The 20,265-nt window shown below is 40.0% G+C and overlaps 1 long non-coding RNA gene across 2 annotated transcripts in view; it reads left to right on the top strand.

Moving 5' to 3' along the window:
• Positions 1-20,265, top strand: part of LOC141541196 (uncharacterized) — a 105,880-nt gene that overhangs the window by 55,805 nt on the left and 29,810 nt on the right. For both annotated transcript variants that reach the window (XR_012481679.1, XR_012481678.1), the window contains exon 2: positions 8,354-8,394. This is a non-coding gene — a long non-coding RNA (uncharacterized LOC141541196). The remainder of the gene's footprint in view (positions 1-8,353; positions 8,395-20,265) is intronic.

Below are 20,265 nucleotides of genomic sequence, written 5' to 3' on the forward strand. Positions count from 1 at the left end.
CAACTCTGCAAAGACAGATTTTTCAGGATATCTTCTTCTGTCTCTTCTTTGGAGCCATACTTTGTCCTTTGTAATTTTGCACTTTTGCTTGTATTATGGTTGGTTTTTTTCTGATTACACGGCCCCAGTCGTGGGTATTCTGGTAAATGTTTATCAGCCAGCTTTCTTGGGGAAAAAAATATGCTGAACACAGTTTTAAATTCAATCTGTATTTTTTTAGTCTGAACTTTTTATTAGCTGAACAATCAATAAAATAACACAGCAAGCCCTGATTTGTAGAGTTTGGCTTCTTCTGAGAGCTAAATGCTCACAGTGAAAATTTAATAATCGGTCTTGCTGGCAATTTGAGTTGGCTCCAGCACACCTGAGGTCAAGGTTATTGTGAATATTGGGGGTTTTTTTTGGTTTGTTTTGGGTTTTTTTATTCTGCTTTCTTTACTTTTATCCCTGCTTGGGACGGTCCTATGCCTCTCTTCCTTTTCTCAAACTCCTTGAAAAAGCTGTCTACACTGAATGCTTCCACCTCTCAGTCTCTTCTAAACCTTCTGTAATGTGGTTTGCAACCTCATCATTCATTTAAAACTATTCTCTCTAAACATTTCCGTAGATACCCAAGTATTTATGGTAGCACTAGCAAAAAATTGGAAGCAGAGTAGACATCCATCAATTGGAGAATGTTTAACAAATTGTGGAATATTGATGTAATAGGATATTATTGTACAGTAAGAAATGATGTATATGATACATTGAGAGAAGTATGAAAGATTCTATGCAATCTGATGTAGGATATAGGATAATAAACATAGAAAATACATTAGAAAAAGTGCTTCATGAAACTCAGTGGAGGAAGGCAGTATATCTTTTATGTCCCACTTCTCAGCTCTCTGAATCTTACTGCAAAGGCAGGAATGGAGTTGGCTGTGAGGCAGCGAATCACATGAGGGAGGAAAGGGATGGGGCCAGTATTACTACCTGTGTCGCTGAGTGAAGAAGGATTTTCTTACGTAGAGTTTCAAAAATATTATTTATATTGATAGCTATTGTTTTTCTAGCACCTTTTTCCCAAATATATGCCTTCTCCCTTCCCTATCCAGTGAGTCTTTGTAACAAATTAAAAAAAAAAAAAAAAAAAAAAAGAAAAGAAAAAAGAAACAAAAAAAAGCAATTCAGCAAAACCAAGCAATACAATCAACCATGGCTAAGTTTATATTTTGCACAGTTTTATGTCTGTCATTTGACTAGAGGTCATTTCTTGTCAGCATGTACTCAAATCTCTCAAGCCTTAATTCTGCTTTCTTCACTTTGTGCATAAATTTCTCTATTCTCTCCCCAAACATCTATACTTCCTACTCCTTTTATCGTCACAACTTTTGTTCCAAAACCAGAGTTACTGGTTAAGAAAATTGGACTGCAGGTCTGCTGTGTCCAAGAAGAGACAGAGGAAAGAAAATCTGAAGGCTGGTCCAGGGTTATGTCCTACAATTTATTACCTGATTATGGTAATGATTGTGGGCAAGTCACTTTTCTACTCTGTGCCTCAATTTCCCCATTGGTGAAACGAGAAGATTGATTGGCTGATCTCTATGGTCCTTTCACTGTCCAGGTAAGACCCAAGACTAAACAGTATAACTTAGTCAGACTACTTTGGCTAGGAAATGCAGGATGCAGTTTGAAAGCCTATAGAAACATGATAATCAGGTTAATTACCTTCTAATAATCCCTTAACTTGTTTCTCAGAAACTCTAAAGGCTCCCTGATTCATTTCTTTACTAGAAGCAAAAATAAGATTGTGAAAGGTTCCCTTAGATTACACAGAAAGGGGGGATGCTGAGAACTTTGGCTTCTGTTCTGTCCCTTTTCTCCCAAATCTTTGCTCTTTTCCGAAGAGTTAAAATCCATCTCCAATATTTTCTTGAAACCACAGTCGGTGTTCTTTGTTTTTTGGGTATTTTTTGGTCTACAAACATTGACTCAGCAGCAAATCTTGTTCGAAACAGTAGCTTGGAGCATGTTTTGAAAGAACAAGGCGGGGGATCCTTGGGAGTGCTGACTGGCTAGAGGGGATGGAGTTTCTGGGAGAGCTCTTAGAGACAGGGCAGGCATGAAACTGTGGTTAGGCTGGTTATATAATTCCTGTTTGCCTGCCCTTTGCCCCTTGCCACTTTGCTTATGTAACAGGTGAGGTGTGCTTGGGCACAAATAAGAGGCTAATCATGGTGGAGTAACCCATGCAGAACCATTAGCAGGCTTAAGAAGTCTCTCCACTAAGGGTCCCCTACCCTGTGGGCCAGCCTCAATCATGGAGGTTCCTGATCTCAGGAGAGACAATCCCTTGGAGCTCAGACTTGGCTCAAGTCTGGGGACCTTCTCCAAAGTAGAGCAATAGCAAACTACTCAGTAAATAAGGTAAATCAAGTGTGATTAGTTTTTCCCACACAAAGGGAATGCTTAACCCAAGACATAAGTGAACGCCTGTTAAATGATTTGTTAGGACTGCTTTACCCTCCTGGAAGGATGCTACTTAAAATCCTAAACCAGAGAACATTTTGCATGGTCCCCTTGGCTCTGCATTGTCCAGACAATCCCTTCAGGGCCATATATTCTGGCAGGCTGGGGATTGAGCTCATTCTCCTGAAAAAGTGCTATAGTGGTCACTGGAATCTCCTCCTGATGCAAGTGGTTCTCAAAGTATGGTCCAGAGAATCCTGGGGCAGTGTCTCTGAAATCCTTTCAGAGGATCTACAAATTCCAAATTAGTTTTTATTTCTAATATATCTATAAATTTAACCCACACAAGCAAAAACTGTTGGAACAGATCCTTAATAATTTTTTATTTTATTTTTTGTTTTGCTGAGGCAATTGAGGTTAAGGTGAAGTTAAGTGACTTTCCCAGGGTCACACACTTCCTAGCTGTCAGGTCCTCCTGACTTTAGGACTGGGGCTCTATCCTTTGCACCACCTAGCTGCTCCCAGTAATTTTTTTTTTTCCCCTGAGGCTGGGGTTAAGTGACTTGCCCAGGGTCACACAGCTAGGAAGTGTCAAGTGTCTGAGACCAGATTTGAACTCAGGTCCTACTGAATTCAGGGCTGGTGCTCTATCCACTGCGCCACCTAGTTGCCCCCTTCCCAGTAATTTTTAATAGTGTGAAGACACTGAGAACAAAAACTTGAGAACCACTGTTCTAAAGAGCATTGGACATCGATGGAGGCTCACGTCCACAAGGCTGAAGCCATCCTCTTTTTTTTTTTAATTAATTAATTTTTTTATTATAACTTTTTAGTGACAGAACATATGCCTGGGTAATTTTTTACAACATTATAGCCTGCACTCACTTCTGTTCCGACTTTTCCCTTCCCTCCCTCCACCCCCTCCCCTAGATGGCAGGCAGTCTTATACATTTAAATATGCTATAGTATAACCTAAATACAATATGTGTGCGTAGAACCGAATAGTTCTCTTGTTGCACAGGGAGAATTGGATTTAGAAGGTAAAAACAACTGGGAAGAAAAACAAAAGTGCAAACAGTTTACACTCATTTCCCAGGTTCTCATTTGTTCCTTCTCTGGGTATAGCTGATTCTGTCCATCATTGATTAATTGGAATTGGATTAGATCTTCTCTTTGTTGAAGATAATCCACTTCCATCAGAATACATCCTCATACTGTATCGTTGTTGAAATGTGAAGCCATCCTTTGCTCTGTTTTCTCATCATCTTCTTGCTATCTTTCGAGCCAATCACCCAGTCCAGATACTGTTTTCAGAGAACTTGACCTTTTTAGCTCCAGAATTCCTACCCTTTCTCTGGTCTGTTTGGTGAGCACTTCACCTGGCCTTAGTGTTTCAGTGGAGCCCAGCCATGTTTCACTTTATTCCCTGGACATCTTATTAATCTTCCTTCTGAATAGTCTGTGGTATCAAAAATGGAGCTGGTTGAAGGGAAGAGAAAGGGGACAAACATTCTTAAGACCCTTACATTATACCAAGTGCTTTACGAATGCCTCATTTGATTGAATTGGTTGCACTTTTTTCTCCTTTCCCCTTGGATTTCAAGATTGGAAATTGATCCTTTGGAGATGGGAGGTGATTTTCTTCCTCCTCCTGTCCTAGAACACACTTGGAAGCAGATGGTGGAAGCAAAAGGATACTCTCTTATCTCCTCTGTAGGGGAGGGGAGATTTTTGAATTCCCTAGTTAAGATGGCCTGAAATCTAACAGAGAAGGTAGGTTTTCTGTGTGGTACCAGCTTTGGGAAGAGCTTCAAAGGTAACAACTGCAAGTTGGGGACTCATGCATTAGGGTCCCAGCCACCTGGAAGAATGATTTCCCCAACAGCATGGACACAAGGTCCTCTGGCATTCAGCCTTTTACCACTTAGCACCTCCCCTTTCCCACACATGCCCTCCCAGCCTTTTTCCCTCCCTCCAGCATCCGGGCACAGCATCCGGGAGCTCTTTAAGGGCATCTCTGCCCATCCCCCAAGAAGACATTCCATCCCTTGGCTCTGGGCATTTTCTCTGGCTGTGCCCCCTGCTTGGAGTGCCTTCCCTCTGCATCTCTGCCTCCCGGCTTCCCTCTTATCCCAAGTGAAATCCTATCTTTCACAGGAAACCCTCTTACTTCTAGTGCCTTATTTGCTATTCATCTTGTTTATAGTTGTGTTTGTCTCTGTCTGACTACATGTTGTCTTCCCTAATAGAAGGTGAGCTCCCTGAGTTCTTTTGACTTTCTTTGTACCCCCAGAGCTAGCACAGTGCCTGGCACATATTCAGGTGGTTAATAAATGCTTATTGACTGGTTGAATGACTCGAAGAGGGCTAATCTGAAATAGCCAAATCTCTGCTGTTTATGTGAGCTGATGGTGTCTGAGATGAGGGAAATGCTTGTTCCGCAGTCCCCAAAGAGTTTGCTTTTTAAAGAAAATCTAACAGGCTATTTTTGGGTTCTCTGATTCTGACTCCTACAAACCCTTTGGGCCTTAAGTATTTCTTTAGGAATTGAAATAGAGATTATGACATACCTGACATGCAGTTAGCCCATTGGGTGGGAATTGAGGACTGTTACTCACATTTGGGGAAATCTAGACAGAAGCTACACTAGGAGGACATTTAGACATTTTCCCCGGCTTACTCCAAGTGGGAGCATAATGAACCCAAAGAGAGATTTTTACCCAGAATACAAAAGAACATAGGAGAGACTAAGGATGGAGATCCCTTTCACGGGGCTACATAGAGAGAAGGCCCAGGCTTCTCTCAGCTTTGTCTCTCCCCAGAAGTTGTCAGCAAAGGAATCACATCATCATTTCAGTTGAAGAAATGGTCTATCCATTATTGAAGGTATCCTTGAAGAAAATGTGAGAAGTGCTGTGTTTTCCATAGCAGATTGTGTTGTCAAACCTTGACACTGGTTTCAAGGACATAAGATCCATTGCATTTGTTATTTTTTTTGATAGCAAGAAAGCAAAACACAACTTTAAAGGCTCTCCTCTAGCAGTATACTTCTTTAGATATGTATGCTCTACACAGATAGGGGTATAGCTTTCTTTAAGGGTGCACCATTACAGATACTTTGGTATGAGATCCTCGGACCATCAATATCAAGTAGGAGACTATATTTGCCAAAAGTTTCACCACCATCATAGTGGATGCCTTGTACAAAGATCAAAGTACAAGATCATCTTTCTTCCTTCCTTCTTTCTTTCCTTCCTTCCTTCCTTCCTTCCTTCCTTCCTTCCTTCCTTCCTTCCTTCCTTCCTTCCTTCCTTCCTTCCTTCCTTCCTTCCTTCCTTCCTTCCTTCCTTCCTTCATTCTTTCCTTCCTTCCTTCCTTCCTTTCTTTCTTATTATGCCTAATTATTTTCTTATTATGCCTAAATTCATTTCCCAGGTATATTGTCTAGTAATATTTGTCTCTCTCTAATTTACTTTACATTGCAGATGTTTATGTACACTTTTGTTGTTCAGTCATTTCTAGTTGTGTTCTATTCTTTGTGACCCACTTTGGGGTTTTCTTGGCTAATAAGGAAACTGAGGCAAACAGGGTGAATTGACTTGCCCAGGGCACACAGCTAATAAGTCTTTAGGCCAGATTTGAACTCAGAAAAATGAATTTCCAACCCAGTATTCTATCCACTGTGCCCCAACATTCCCCCAAAACATCCTATATCTATATCTATATGACATATATATGTGTACATATATAATATACAAATATGTATTTATTAATATCTATAATACTTATATACTATATTTAATATACAAATATATTCTATTTACTCATTTATGTATGTGTTTTCCCTCCTATCCCTTACATAGAATTTAATCTTGAGATCAGGGACTTTTGTTTGTTTTTTTTCCCTTGTATTCTTAGTATCTAGCATAGTGCTTAGTACATAGGAGGTACTTCATAAATGCTTGTAAAAGAAAGCTTATTCTCCAATTGATAAATGGTCAAAGGATATGAACAGACAATTCTCAGACAAAGAAATTGAAACTATTTTTAGCCATATGAAAAGATGCTCCAAGTCATTATTAATCAGAGAAATGCAAATTAAGACAAATCTGAGATACCACTACACACCTGTCAGATTGGCTAGAATGACAGGGAAAGATAATGCGGAATGTTGGAGGAGATGTGGGAAAACAGGGACATGATACATCATTGGTGGAATTGTGAATACATCCAGCCATTCTGGACAGTGATTTGGAACTATGCTCAAAAAGTTATCAAACTGTGCATCCCCTTTGATCCAGCAGTGTTATTACTGGGCTTATATCCCAAAGAGATCTTAAAGAAGGGAAAGGGACCTGTATGTGCAAGAATGTTTGTGGCAGCCCCTTTGTAGTGGCCAGAAACTGGAAACTGAGTGGATGCCCATCAACTGGAGAATGGTTGGGTAAATTATGGTATATGAATATTATGGAATATTGTTGTTCTGTAAGAAATGACCATCAGGATGATTTCAGAAAGGCCTGGAGAGACTGACATGAACTGATGCTGAGTGAAATGAGCAGGACCAGGAGATTGTTGTATACTTCCACAACAATACTATATGATGATCAATTCTGATGGATGTGGCTCTTTTCAACAATGAGATGAACCAAATCAGTTCCATTTGCTCAATAATGAAGAGAACCAGCTACACCCAGTGAAAGAACTCTGGGAAATGAGTGTGAAACACTACATAGAATTCCCAATCCCTCTGGTTTTGTTCACTTGCATTTTTTATTTCCTTTACAAGTTAATTATTCATTATTTCAAAGCCCTAGTCTTCTTGTGGAACAAAATAACTGTATGGACATGTATACCATGTATACATATATTGTATTTAACTTATACTTTAACATATTCAACATGTATTGGTCAACTTGCCATCTAGGGGAGGAGGGTGGGGGGAAGGAAGGGAAAAATTGGAACAAAAGGTTTTGCACTTGTCAATGCTGAAAAATTACCCATGCATATATCTGGAATAAAAAGCTATAATAAAAAAAAAGAAGGCTTAGCTGTAAGGTTCTCCATATATTCTTATCTGTGGAATATTTTGTACTGGCTGTATCATGGCCCAGAATTTAGATAAGATTCATGGCCATTCAAAAGAGATTGACCTGATTATCCACGTAGAAAAAAAGTGGGTGAAGAATGTAGATTCTTGATTATAACACAAAGTTGGACAAAGTTAGTCCTACAAGTAAATCATTCTTTGACAGACACTATAGGGGAGCAATGGGTTGGGCCCAAAATCAAAAAGGAGAAAGAAATCTGACAGAACGAGCTGTGGCAAAATTCACTTTGAATAACTCCAAGCTCCCAACCTTTTTGCAAAAGAATAATTTAGATATGGTCTTGTGGTGATGCTTTATGACTAGAAATCACGGGAGGATCTGATTTCAGGAGAATCCAAATTATAGAAGACTCAAAGAACAATAGATAGAGAAGCAAATAATGGGTCTAAGCAGGCTATGGCACAGTGAGGGTGGTTTGCATGTAAGAAGGGACATAAAAAAGTCTTTGAGGACATGGGAGGTATTAACCAGATATAACTGGGGAAATGTATGAACTAATTACCAAGAATAAGGCATAAAAATGATCAGTCCTCTGCTACACTGCAACCCCCAAAATGTGAGAGACCCTGTAAAGCACTGGGGAGGTTCTCTCTGAAAGAACCATTTGAAAACATGGACAAGACCCATGAGGTGAGAGGACATGGATGGGCTGTTGCCCACATCAGTGGTGGGAAGCCTCATACCCTCCTCAGGACCTAGGAGCCATTGCAGTATTCCCTTAGAGGAATAGCTTAAGAAGTCACCCACATTTTAGTATAATTCATTTTTAAATTAGTCTACTTTCTTTCTTGCAGGAAGAGATGACCACAGGAGATGGCTGAGAAGCTGGGAAGAAGTAAGTAAGGGAGATGCTGAAGTGGGAAAATTAAAGACCCTAAAAAGAGGGCTTCAAAGGCAATTTTGCCCTAGTGAATTATTTTGTCAAGGGTCAGACAGGCAGGAGAGAAAAAAAAGTGAAGTGGGGTTCTTTTATTTCTTTTGCCAGTCTTTTTTTTTTGTCTCTTATTTTTTCTCTGGGGATACTACTATCTGCAAATAATCAAGGGAATTGGAGGAGAAAGAGAGACAGAGACAGAGAGACAGAAAGAGAGAGAGAAAGGAAGGGAGGGAGGGAAAGAGAGGAGAGAGAGAGAGAGAGAGAGAGAGAGAGAGAGAGAGAGAGAGAGAGAGAGAGAGAGAGAGAGAGAGAGAGAGAGAGAAGAGAAGAGAAGAGAAGAGAAGAGAAGAGAAGAGAAGAGAAGAGAAGAGAAGAGAAGAGAAGAGAAGAGAAGAGAAGAGAAGAGAAGAGAAGAGAAGAGAAGAAAGAGAAGAGAAGAGAAGAGAAGAGAGAGAAGGAAGAAGGGAAGGACGGAGACAGATAGATGGACAGAGACAGAAAGGAAGAAAGAGACAGAGAAAGAGGAGAGGGAGAGATAGAGATAGAGAGAGAAAAAAAGACATGGAGAAAGGGAAAGAGAGAGAGAGGGAGACAAAGGGAGACTGAGCAGACAGTCTAGCAGATGGGAAATCACAGGGACAACCTGAAGGAAGATTTTTTTTTCATGTTCAGACAAGAATAAATATGGGTATAAAGATCGACAGAATTTATCCAGCTCCCTGAAAAGAGAAGAAAGACAATAAGGAAATCGAGGGATGCTGTGGTGAGCTGGAGCCCTTGCCTCTCTTTGGTCTAGAGGAGGCTCCAACTGCTTTTGGGGTCCTCTTCTTTTGGATTTCAGGGAATTGCACCTGTTTACTCTCCCCTCCCAACTTGGAAAGACCCTAATCTTTCAGCCAATTAGAAATCAGATCTGATATGTTGTTTCTTTTAAATTAGTTGGAGTTAATTGACTGTTTTTAATGTATAAAAGTCTGTCTCCCCCTGTATTCAGGGTCCAGGTCTAAGCTGAGAAGATCTGGTCCAGGTTTGTTGGGCAATTGCCACTTGTTGCTTAATAAAGCAACATGTCTGGAAGAGTGAACCTTTGTTCCTTCAGTCATTTCATCTTTCACGGCCATACTTGAGACCTAGGGATCCCTTCGCCCTTTTTTTCTCTCCTGGCTTTTTTCAGGCCTGGCTCCAGAGGAGTAGAATAAAAATCATAAAATAACTTTTATCATCTCTGCCTTCTCAGAAGACCATTTGGCTTGAACCCCAATCTGAATTAGCCCCAGGGAGAAAAGATTACATCATCCTCAGTTAATGGCCCTTGTTGGGCCATCAAAGCCCAGAGTAAAATGATTGCTTTGGATTGGGGAAGTATCTTTGGGTCCTAAGGCCCATCCTGTTGTCATAACTCTAAACTCGTCTGAAATCAATCCTGTCGAAGCTCAGGGAGCTCTGGGGCTCTCCTCAGGTAACTCCTAGAAAGGAGATGATTCTTATTCCATGTCCCAAAAGACAAAAACATGTCCTTATGGGTGATTTATCCTCATGGTATTAAGAACAAGGTGGGCTCAGTCCCCCAGATGTTCCAACTCCATGACACTAAATGAAATGACTTTTCCTGAGATCTTCCCAATCTAGATGCAGGAAATATTTAGGACCGACTTATGTGAATGAATACTCGGGTGAATTATGACATTTATTCTGTGTCAGCACTCTGTTAGGTGTTTGGTATATAATACAAAAGTGAGACTGCCTGTGTCCATATACTAGGACAAGACATATACCCAGGGGAGAGGTATCAGCAGAGAATATCGAATTGGATATTGTTGGACCACTGAAATCTGGTACTTGCCCAAACTTAGTGATAGGATTGTCCAGAAGCTAAATTTCAAAACATTTTCAAGCTGCCCTTTTGTTGCCACTGGTGGACCAACAAGGACATGGGATTATCAATAGCATGGCAAGTAATAGGGAGTGAGGAATTCACAAAGGAAAGTTACTTATGACATTTTAAATATATGGTTCTTTGAGATAGCTCTTTATGGGATTTGTAGTTCCACAGGTGGGGCAGGCAACTCCCTGACACTCCCTGTTAATTTGGTTTTATAGTAGTTTGTAGTTATAATATGACAGACAAAAAAGGAATGGTAGCTCTTTCAGAGAGATGAGGAAATAAGTGGGAGCAAGCCCCCTTTTTGTACTTAATTCTGATGAATAAGGGAGAACCAGTCAGTGGTGTGAAAGTGACAAAAACCTGGGGAGAGAGGACCAAGTCATCTTGGAGTCTGTAAGACATAATAATGATAACGATGATGGTGATAGTAATTGTTTGTATAACGTTTTTAAGTTTGCAGAGTACTTTAGGTACAATACTTCATTGGAGTCTTAGGTCATCCTGTGAGATAGACGTTACTAATATTATGAGGCTCAATTTAACTGAAGCCCCCAGCAGGGTAGTGTATATGATCCATCCTGTTTCCTAGTAGGATTGATCATCTCTCCCTGCCCTCGATGCAAGAGAGTCTGGAGGCTCCCAAGAAAGTGTCATCACCATTCTGCTCAACTCAAACATCCGTCTCTAATGGTCCTAGGGGTTACGTGTGTGTCTGTGTTTGTGTGTATTCTCCTACTATTCATCTCTATAACTCTGAGCCTTCACTGGTGTGCCTCCCATTTACAGTTACCATGGCAATGAACTCTTAGCTATACAACATTTACCAAAACTAAGACAAAAGCAAGAATAATCATGATATTTTTCTCAACCAAAGGCAAAGACAACAATAATAAAAACATTATAGTCCACTCATGTAAAGAATTACATATTTATTGTCACTTACTTCTAACTGAAATTCAATATTTCCTTGAATGAAATTCAATATTTCCTTTAATCATGAACAAAGACAGCATGCCATAGTACTATTAGACTTCACCACATTGTTAAAGAAGTTTGTGACACAAAAAAATGTGTATTTTGTCATAAATAAATTCCTTTGTAATTCCATATGATCTGTAACTTGCCATGCTATTGACCATTTCATGTCCTCATTGGTCTTCCGGTGGCAGTAAAATGGGTAATTTGAAAACTTTTTGAAATTTAGCTTCTGAAATGTCTTTTCACTAAATTTGGGCAAGTCTTAGATTTCAGTGATCCAGTGATATTTAATTCAACATCATCTGCTATATATTTAATTCACTTTTCTCTCCTAATACCTCTCCTTCTGTAAATGTCTTATCCTAGTAGAATACATATTCTTTGAGGACAGGCAGTCTCATTTTTGTATTGTGTGCCAAGTGCTGACCCCGAAGAAGGTGCTTAACAAATGTCTTTTAATTCATTTGAGCATTCATTCCCATATGGCAGTTCTAAATGTTTCCTGCATCTAGGATGTGGTCTTTGGGAAGATCTCTAGAAGCTGTTAAGAAACCAGCAGCCATAATTGTTAAGAAGCAATAGGAAGGAGAATAAGCTGAGTGCTGATGGAGTCACAGGAAGTTGGAAACAGAAGATAGACATTAGAGGCAGTTACTATTTCAGCAACTAAGTGGGAGCTTGAGGTTTAAAAGAAAGACTTAGCTTTGCTGATTGGCTGGAGAAAGGCTGAAGCAGCTGCTGGAAACTCATATAGAATACTGTGGTGTATGAAGAACTATTGAGTTTATTACTTTCTGTCAGCATCTAAAACCTGAAGGAGGAACACCTCAGGGTTGCCTATGTTATTCTCTAATGCCCTCCCTGGCTTGTAAAATCAGAGAGAAGAAACAGAGAGGGAAAGATAGATTTTGCATCTGTTTTTCTCTGATTTGTGTTCTGCTTTGAGAAGAAAACTGGAGCTGATTGGACAGAACAGAATCCTCTGGTACTTGCATATCTGAGGAACTTGGCAGTCCTTTAGGAAGGAACTGTCAGGGGGCAGTGGATAGAGCACCAGCCTTGAATTCAGGAGGACCTGAGTTCAAATCTGGCCTCAGACACTTTACACTTCCCTAGCTGTGTGACCCTGGGCAAGTCACTTAACCCCAGCCTCAAAAAAAAAAAAAAAAAAAAAAAAAAGGAAGGAACTGTCATTAAATGAGTGCAACACCTTTTCTCAGTTCCCTTTTTAGGATGACTGTGAGTGAAAAAAGGTTTTGTAAATGGGGAGCATACCAGTGGGGGCTCAGAAATTATTGTGGTAAGTAGTAGAAGTGTATATTCCTCTCAATCTCTCCCCTGGCCCCCCAGAGTTACTTCTAGTACTCTGGGAGAGAATTAGGTGATATAGCAGATAGAGTTCTGAACCTATAGTTGGTTCAAATCTAATCTCAGATACTGTTATACATAAAATGAGGTGATGTTTGTACAATACTTAACACAGAATCTGGCACATAGTGGATGCTTAATAAATGCTTGTTACCTTTCTCTGTGTGAACTTAGCCAAACAGTTAATAAACATTTATTAAGTGCATTGCTTCATTACATTATTATTATTACATTAATAAACACTTATTAAGTGCATACTATATGTTTGGCACTATGTTAAGCACTAGAGTAAAAGAATCCCTTTTCTCAAGTTCATAATCTAATGGGGATGTAGCAAGCTAATATAATGTACAAACAAGCTATAGCCAGAATAAATAGGAAAACATTAGAGAGACAGCATTAGAATGAAGAAGGATTGAGAAAGGCTTCCTGCAGAAGATGGAATTTCAGTTGATACCTAGAGCCAGAGAAATAGAAATGAGGAGGGAGAGCATTCCAGGCTTGGAGAAAAAGAGAGAAAATGCCCAGAGCTGAAAGACAGAGTTCACAGACCAGCGAGGAAGCCCGTGTCACTGGATTGACGAATGTGTGGCAGGGAGTAAGTTGTAAGAAGACTGGAAAGTTGGAAAGGGCAAATTATAAAGGGCTCTGAATGCAAACAGAGAATTTTGTATTTAAACCTGGAGGCAACCGGAAGCTGTTTGAGTTTATTGAATAGGGAGTGATATGATTTAACTTGCATGATAAGAAAATCACTTTGGTAGTGGAGATTCATTGGAGGGGGAGAGACCAGAGGCAGGCAGATCCACAAGTAGGCAATTGAACTAATCCAGGTACAAGGTGATAAAGGACAGCACTAGAATAATGGCAATGTCAGAGGAGAGAAGAGGACATATTTGAGAGATATTACAGAGAGAACATCAACAGGTCTTGACAACAGACTGAAAATAAGGGGGGATGGAGGGGCAGTGAAAGAAAATAAAGACACTAGGATGATTCCTACATCGTGAGCCATGTATATGGTGTTATATATTGCTCTCTACATTGATATAAAAGGGGTGGGAGAGGCAGAGTTTAGGTGGAAAGATTATGAGTTTGATTTTGGATATGTTGAGTTTAAGATGTCTATGATATCCATTTTGAAATCCCTGAAAGGTGTCTGGAAATGTGAGATTAGATGTTGGGGCAGGAAAATTAGAGTTGAGAATTGTCAGTATAAATAGAGTAATTAACCCCATGAGAGCTGTTTCATCAAGTGAAGTCATATAGAAGGAGAAGAAAAGAGAGCTCATGACAGAATCCCTATAATTAGGGTGAGATGTGGAAGAGGATCTATTAAGACACTCAAGGAGAAGTCAGATAGGTAGGAGGATGACCGGGAAAGAAGGGCATCCTGAAAACCTAGAGGGAAGAGAATTTTAGGGAGAAACAACATCACAAGCTGCAGAGAGGTTGAGGGGAAAGAGGATCGAGAAAGGCCATTGGATTTAGCAATTAACAGGGTATTTAATAACTTTGGAGAGAGCACTATCAGTGCAATGATAAAATCAGAAGCTAGATTGTAGTGGGTTAAAAAGAGAATTCAACAAGTTTAACCACAAGGGCAGAAGAGCTACAGGGTGATAGTAAAAATGAAAGATCAAATGAGAATTTTTTCAGGATATGGGAGACATTGATGTCTTTGTAGGCAATAGAGGAAAAGTCACTACATAAAAAGAGACTGGAAATAAGTGATAGAGTGGGAAAGGCAGAGAGAGCAACATGTTGGATGAGACAAAATGAAATGGGATCACTTGAGCAGGTAGAGCTGGTAGCCTTGAATAGGAGTAATGCTACCTCATCATGTGAGACAAGGGTGAAGGAGGAGATAGAGTCAATATTCGTATGATTATTAATACTAATTAATAATTAATATTAGCATTAATAACTAATATTAGTGATATTAAGAGGAAACTCATAGAAAATGGATTCATTTTCCCCCCTGTATAATGAGTGAAAGTTCTTAGTTGAGAGGATGGAGAGAAGGAGAGCCACGAGGGTTCTGAGAATTAAAAAGATGTGGAAGAGCTACTATGGAGAATGGAATAATGAGTTCATGAAGGTGGTGTGGTAGCTTTCCCCAGGGCCCATCTGAGGTTGTGTAACATATTTATAGTGGGCGCAATCAGAAAAGTTGCATGATTTTCTCCCCTTTCAGCTGCACTTGTGTGTGTAGGAGTGAAGGCAGCAAATGATGGGAATAATTCAAGACTGATACGTGGTAGGGCATAATTAGCACTATGATAATGAGGGTAGAGATTCAAGGGAGGACAGTGTAGGGCTGAACTGGTTCACCAAGGAGTCAAGATGGGGAGGAGAGAGGCTAGTGCAGGGGGGAGGGCTTGGGAGAGAACTGAGGGGTCATAATGCGGATGAAGAGGAGGGAAGGCAGATGGAGAGAGGGAGAGTCAAGATAAGGAGTTTTAGGATTCTTAAGTGGAAAGGTGGTGCATTTGTGAGTGATGGAAAGATCCAGGGTGGGATCCTCTTGGGTGTGGCTGGGGTGGGATAGAGGAGTAGGTCATAGAAAGGGAGTAGTTAGGCTGTTTGAGGGACAGTCTTTATATTATATTATAATGCATAATACAAAATATATAGTGTTATGTTATAATGTATATTAGACATCTATACATATACATACACATATATACGTTGTATACACACACACATACACACATATATATACATTGTATATACATATATATACAAATAAGTCTCCTGTTCTTGTGCAACAAGATAACCATATAGATATGTGTACACATATTGGATCTAACAAGTATTTCAACATAGTCAACATAGTTACCTGCCAGATGGGGGAGGGGTGGGAGGGAAATTTGCCACAAAAGGTTATGCAAGTGTCAATGTTGGAAAAATTACCCATGCATAGGTCTTGTAAATAAAAAAACTTTAATTAAAAAACAAAACCAAACCAATAAGTCTCCAGGTATGAGGGCAGGAGTTGGAGAGGAGAGAAAAACCGTGCACTGAACGTGGCTTACTGAGGAAGGGAGGGGAGTGACCAGAAGTTTGTAGATAAAGGCTGTCAGGTTTGGACTGGGTAGCAGAGATGTTGCACGCACCTCAAAGGAAGAGACGTGACTGAGGGATGGAGGGAGGGAAAGAAGTGAGAAACAGCAACGAGAAGCAAGGAGTGTTCCAACTTCCCTGCCTCAACCAGGGAGCCGAGCGGAAGGCGTGAAGGTACAGCCAGCACCAGAGTGGGGGGGGAGCGGGGAGGATGCGTTATCTCGTAACCTCGGGTAGAGCGGCAGATCGCCGAGGAACCTCTATTGCCAGTGGAAGAGTCCTTCTAGAGAGCACGTGAGTATTTGGTTAGAGATCTGGGGGGGGGAGGTGTGGAGTGGAGAGGAATGAGGGATCAGGTGGGAGGGGAGGGGGCTTTGGCTATGTCTTACACCTCCCTGGGGGTCAAGGGTCTCGTTCCCAAAGGAGGCTGAAGGAGGCAAACGCTGGGAAGAGGGCCATGGCACCAGAAAGTGAACAGCAAATGTCACTGATGACGTCAGAAGCCAGATCGCAGGGCGTTAGGAAGACAGTTCGAGGTTCGCCACAAAGTTTAACCCGAAGAGCAATGGGATGATAGTAAGAACAAAAGCTCAACTGAGGATATTTCCAGGATGGGGGACATTGGCTCTTTAGACAGTAGGGGAAGAGTCAGGGGACAAAATGCAAGAGGCCCGGATTTAAGCGCGGGTGGGCCGTGCAAAGTCGTCCCCCTCCTTGTCCCCTCTGGAGCCTCCGGTCCCGTGGCTGGAGCTGGATCCAGACACAGCGGGAGGGCGCGGCCTTTTTAAGCTGAGCTCTCCCCCTGGGATCCGTCTGTCCGAGGCAGCGGATTCAGGCGCTGGAAGTGAAGCGAGGAACGGCCCCTTTTGCCTCGTTGAGAAGAGTCAGTCTGGGAGAGAAGGTCCTCGGGGTTTGGGGCCCAAACAGAAACAGTTGCTATTTACGTTCGCTCCGAGGCCGAGAATCCAACAAGAAGCAAGGGAGGCTGGGCTTGGGCCGCAGAGCCAGACGGGAAGTACAGGGCCCGCTGGGAGCCTTCTCCCCTCCAAGGTGGAAATTAGGCAGGAGAAGGCACAGTGAGAGCTGGACGTCAAGCCTGCTCTGCAGGAAGAAGGAGGGCCGCCCTCCCACGTTCCTCGTCCTCTTCTCTCCAGGGACGGGTGCAGAAGGAGACGGAAGGCCCAGGGCCAGGGGCACGTGGCTCGTCTGAGCTCTGGGCGGCGCTCCTGCTTGGGAGATGGGGCCGGAGCCGGCCTGTGCTGGTCCTGATGGGAATGCTTTGGGGCAGATGGAGGACTCTGTGCTGGTCCCTCGCGGGCTCTCCTCTGGGGACCCCCAGCACCCAGAACAGATGGAGGGCACAGAGCCCGGAAAAGTGTGACCTGTCTTGAAACATTCTGGGTTTGTGTGTGTGCACGTATGTATATGTGTATATGTATGTATTGTGTGTTTCTGAATGTGTGCAAGCACACGTGTGTGTTTACAAAGCAGAAAATAATTTCCTTACAAAGCCAATGAGGGATCCTTATTACATTTCCCCTTGCCTCAGCAGTTCCCTCGTACTACCATCCCATACAAGAAAAAGGCAAAAAAAAAAAAAAAAAAAAAGCTAAAATTGTATGCTTTGATCCATATTTAGTCTCCATAATTCTCTCTGTGGATGAGGATGACATCCCAAGTCTATTGGATTTATATTGCTGAGAAGAGCTAAGTCTATCATAGTTGATCATCACATAATTTTGCTGTTGCTGTATGTGATGTTTTCCTGGTTCTGTTCACTTCACTCAGTATCAGTTCATGTAAATATTTCCAGGCTTTTCTGAAATCAGCCTGCTTGTTATTTCTTGTAGAACAATAATAAAATACTCTTTACACTGAAATTACAACCTAGCATTATCCAAATTCAAAGAGAATCTAGGTTTCTAACTATGTTGGTTTTACCAAGTTTCACAATATATATGTGTTTAATTTTACATTAACAATGATACGAAATATGCAGAAAGCTATACTGATTTGAATTCAAACCTGCTATTAAATAACTTAAGGTGAGCTAAGTTAAATTATTATAAGAGTCTAGTTGAAGGACAGGTTTTTGGCTCAGGCAAAAAGCTTAAAGAGTTTGATCCAATTAATTGGCAGGGTATGAACAGGTTTTCCTAGGTAGAAGCCTTCAACAGTTTTCAGAGGAGTAAATTAAATAATTGTCAATATGCACAAAATGGAAACATTTAGTTTCCCATATAATAATCACAGCTCACAAAAAGCAATTTTTAAAATCACAACCAATATTTATATGGTATTAGGTTTATAATAATGAGCTTCCTAAAGACCATCTTAGATATCTACCACTAACTAGATGTTTATTGAAATTTACTCAGAGGAGACTAAAGCTAAATCTGAAAAGTCATTCTCACAACAGTGTGATGCAATGGTAGAGACTGAAACTTTTCCCCTTTGTAATTTATAGTTCTCTACTAAAATCAAATCATTGTACTCTAACCTGAGCATGGAGCTAGATCTTAAAGTTGTTTTTTTTTAATTAAAGCTTTTTATTTTCAAAACATACACATGGATAATTTTTCTTTTTATATATATTTTTTATTAATTTTATAATTATAACATTTTTTTGACAGTACATATGCATAGGTAATTTTTTTTTTCACATTATCCCTTGTACTCCCTTCTGTTCCGAATTTCCCCCCTCCTTCCCTCCACCCCCTCCCCTAGATGGCAGGCATTCCCATACATATTAAATATCTTATGGTATATCCTAGGTACAATATATATGTGCAGAACCGAATTTTGTTGTTGTTGTTGCAAAGGAAGAATTGTATTCAGAAGGTAAAACTAATCTGGGAAGAAAAACAAAAAAAAAAAATTGCTCACAGTTTACACACATTTTCTAGTGTTCCTTTTCTGGGTGTAGCTGATTCTGTGCCTCATTGATCAATTGGAATTGGATTAGGGCTTCTCTATGTTGAAGATACACATGGATAATTTTTCAACATTAACCCTTGCAAAACCTGTATTCCAAATTTTCTCCCCTTTCCCCCCACCTCCTCCCTTAGATGGCAAGTAATCCAATATGTGCTAAACGTGCAATTCTTCTATACATATTTCCACAATTATCTTTCTGCACAAGAAAGATCAGATCAAAAGGAAAAAAATGAGAAAAAAAAAACAAAGTGAAAGCCAACAACAACAAAAAGAGTGAAAATACTATGTTGTGATCCACATTCAAGTTCCCACACTCTTCTCTCTGGGTGCAGATGGATCTCTTCATCACAAGATCATTGGAACTGGCCTGAATCATTTCATTGTTCAAGAGAGCCACATCCATCAGAATTCATCATTGACTAGGCTTTTGCAGTGTATGGTTCTGCTCATTTCACTTCACATCAGTTCATGTAGTCTCTCAAGAAGTCTCTGAAATCATTCTGGTGAATATTTCTTACAGAACAATAATATTCCATAACATTCATGTACCATAACTTATTCAGCCATTCTCCAACTGATGGGCATCCACTCAAGTTTTCAGTTTCTTGCCACTACATAAAGGGCTGCCACAAACATTTTTGCACATGTGGGTCCCTTTCCCTTCCTTATGAAGATCTTAAAGTCTTAAAAATATTAATTCCCCAGTCGTCAATCTGCCACAAAATCAAACATTCATCAGTATTTTAAACTATTAGCAAGTCTGATAAAATTTTAGGACTCTGCTTTTCACAGATGAGGACATTTTAAAGGGTTCCTTGCTATGCCAACTTCACAGGAAGTCTTTACTATTTCCTTTATTTTAAAAGTTTTTTTTAAAGATAATTTACACCAGTATTTTAAAAATTAAATTCATAACCCAGAAGAATGAAAGAATAATTCATTTTTTCTAGCAATAGCTCTAATACAATGAATCAGATTAATGTTAGACATCAACATTTTATACATTACAAATAAAATAACTGAGGTAACTTGGTTTAAAACCACATGGCTAACAAGATTCTAGATCTATATAGGATAGTAAATTCTAGAAGGGACACATTTCACTTGAGACCAGAATCAATTGTCATTATTTCTTGTAGAACCTGGATCTATTTTCCAAATTGTATACTCAATTTATAATTTCAATGATTCAGTGTAATATTTTATACAGGGGCTATTAATTCCAAGCATTTCACATTGTGCGATTCAATATTTCCAGTTAATTAACTGCAAAAGATTTTAAAAGTGATAGTTATCTACCCTAGTTATCATGTTAGAAACACCTTGCTTATCAAATTTCTCCTAATGCTCTATAACTGTCAATAGTGGATTAGAAAACAAATTTCAAAATTTTCTTATTATTATAGCTTTTAATTTTTCTACAAGGTCTAACTTCTTCAAACCTTCTTCAACATAATTAAACCATCTGTTATATGTGTATGTATATATAGATGTGTACATATATATGTATGTATATGAGACTATGTTTGAAAACCCAGACCTTCTTATTTAACTTCTATCTTTTCCCTCCACCTTATAATTTCTCTCTAAATCTT

Source organism: Sminthopsis crassicaudata, chromosome 4, assembly GCF_048593235.1.
Source record: "Sminthopsis crassicaudata isolate SCR6 chromosome 4, ASM4859323v1, whole genome shotgun sequence".
Taxonomy (NCBI): Eukaryota; Metazoa; Chordata; class Mammalia; order Dasyuromorphia; family Dasyuridae; genus Sminthopsis; species Sminthopsis crassicaudata.